The sequence below is a fragment of the Eucyclogobius newberryi genome, unplaced genomic scaffold (assembly GCF_026437365.1).
Source record: "Eucyclogobius newberryi isolate DKJ021-1_F unplaced genomic scaffold, fEucNew1.0.hap1 SCAF_18, whole genome shotgun sequence".
Lineage (NCBI taxonomy): Eukaryota > Metazoa > Chordata > Actinopteri > Gobiiformes > Gobiidae > Eucyclogobius > Eucyclogobius newberryi.
In genome coordinates this window covers 5,793,734-5,796,048 of record NW_027315812.1, presented here as the reverse complement: position 1 = coordinate 5,796,048, position 2,315 = coordinate 5,793,734, and the positions used below count along the sequence as shown (strand labels likewise).

General features: G+C 45.5%; 1 pseudogene; it reads right to left on the bottom strand.

The window, feature by feature from the left end:
- Positions 1-626: 626 nt before the first annotated feature.
- Positions 627-2,089, bottom strand: LOC140364319 (E3 ubiquitin-protein ligase TRIM39-like; annotated as a pseudogene).
- Positions 2,090-2,315: the final 226 nt, after the last annotated feature.

Below are 2,315 nucleotides of genomic sequence, written 5' to 3'. Positions count from 1 at the left end.
AGCATCAAAACTATGTCAAATGCAACATTTTGAATTGTCGGGTTGTTTGTGGCCCTCTGCTCCGTATAAGTTTCAAAACGCCCCCGATTTAGACGCACGACACTGTATTTGGTTTGAGGCTTTCTTTTTTAACATTCACAAAGTACTTTTTACTTTTCAGTCCTGTTCAAACATGTAGTGCAGTAGAAAGTACAGAAACCTGCTTTTAATGTAGTGAAGGAAAAGTAAAAAGAATTCACTGTAAAATGTACTTAAGTAAACTAAAGATACATGAAAAAGTGCAGTACTTTTACTTCAGTACTTTGTTACTTTCCACCTCTGGATCAGACACAAATGTCAAGAGTTCAACAGCAGCAAAAAGGAAAAGTTTATTCAGATAAAAACTAAATATTTCAACTTAACCACGTTTTAAAATTAGTGACAAAACTGTTTATTTACAGCATTTATTTTAATGAAACATATGTACTTTTTAGATACATTTTGTAAAGTTGTTTTTGTATTTTTTGCAGTTTAACATTTACATTTAACACATTGAAAAGTATTTACATTTTTACATTTTACAAAGATTAAACTGAGACAAAATGGCTCCAGAACATTCTGGAGGATCAAACAACTGTAAATGATTAAGTTTTAGTCGGTTTTAAGTCTTTCAGTGGAACATATTTTAATCTCTTTGGTTTTAGCGTCTCCAGCTTCACCAACAGAGAAAAACGGGAACATTTTCTCTGTGAATCTTTCTTTATGAGAGCAGATCAGAGACATGTCCTCAGCGTCAGAGAAAGACACTTTCCCTTTGTCATAATCCAGTCGGACTCTGATCTTCTGAGGGCTTCGCTTTAGATTCACTGTTTTACCAACAACATTTTCCACTGTCAAGAGCTAAACACCAGAATCCATATTCTGGAGTAACTTTTATCGCTCTCTTCCTGTCGACAGACTCCTTGACCACACCAATGCTCCAGCTCGGATGGTCCCCGACCTCCACGTCCCACTGGTGTGAGCCGTAGCTGAAGCCCTCACAGCCCAGGACAATGGTATAGTAAGTGAATCTCTCTGGATTTAAAGGGATCTGTTGTTGTTTAGTGTCTCCACGTCTCACTCCCCTCAGATCCTCAGACAGATAGAGATATCTGTTTGCAGTGTTTGGGTCCAGAAGGACCGGACTGTAGTGGACCAGGGCCCTCATCTTGTCCCAGGCCTTGAAGCCCATGTTGCCCAGGACTTTGGCCTGGTTTATCAGGAGTCCTGGTCCCAGCTCTGGGCCGGGCTGTGAGAGCAGAGTCTGGGTGCTTTTGTGAGAGTGTCTGTACTCTCTGATAAAGTCCATGCTCTGTCTCTTCAGCTGCTCCTCCACAGTGAGGATGTTCTGCTCCAGAGTGGACAGTTCCTCCCTGATCTTCTGCAGCTGTGGTTCTATGGTCTGGGCCTGTCTGCTCTGCTCCTCTCTCAGCGCTCTGAGCACAGACTCCTCCTCCTGCTGGAGGAACCGGTGCAGCCGCTCAAACTCCGCCCTGATCTGCCGCTCACATTCCTTCACCTGTGTCTGGGCGTGACGGTTTATTTCCTCATGCTGTCGCTGTGAGGCTGAGGCCTGCTCTCTCCTCTGGGCCAAAGGCTGGAGCTGTGAGTGGAGCTGCTCCTTCAGTTCACTCACGGCTGAGTCCACAGACACCACCTTATGTCCAGAGTGAAGAGAGAACTCACATGCAGGACACAGAGGGCGACACTCGTCCAGGCAGAACAGAGGGCTCTGCTCTGGGTGTGAGCTGCAGAACTTCTCCCTCTCTCCTGCTGGAGCCGGCTCCTTCTTTGAAAAGGAAAGACTCAGTTTTTTCAGAGCAAAGTTCACACCTGGATGGTCTTTAGAGGATTTCCTGCGACACACGGGGCAGTTGTTGGTCTTGTTCTTGTCCCAGTAGTGGTGCAGACAGCTGGAGCAGAAGCTGTGGTTACAGCCCAGAGACACTGGCTCTTTAAAGGTCTCCAGACACACAGGACAGGTCAGGAAGTCCTCCACTGCAGAGATCTGCTCCATTTCAACTAAAGTCACACGACTCACAGCTCCGTGTCCTCCGTGTGCGACGCCCGGCTGCAGACTGACTCAACTCTTTCACTTCCTCTGAGTCATTCACACCTGAGAGTCTGAGCAGCAGCAGCAGGGGGCGCTGTTGGGACGTTCACTGGTTGTAACGTCTGTCAATTGTCCAAATTTTCCTCTGTCATAAAGAAACTTAATTAGATTTGCTCAAAACATTGTGGTCAAAAGTCAAATCCACAAATGTTTCAGACTCTGATCATTTAGACCTGGAGTGTCC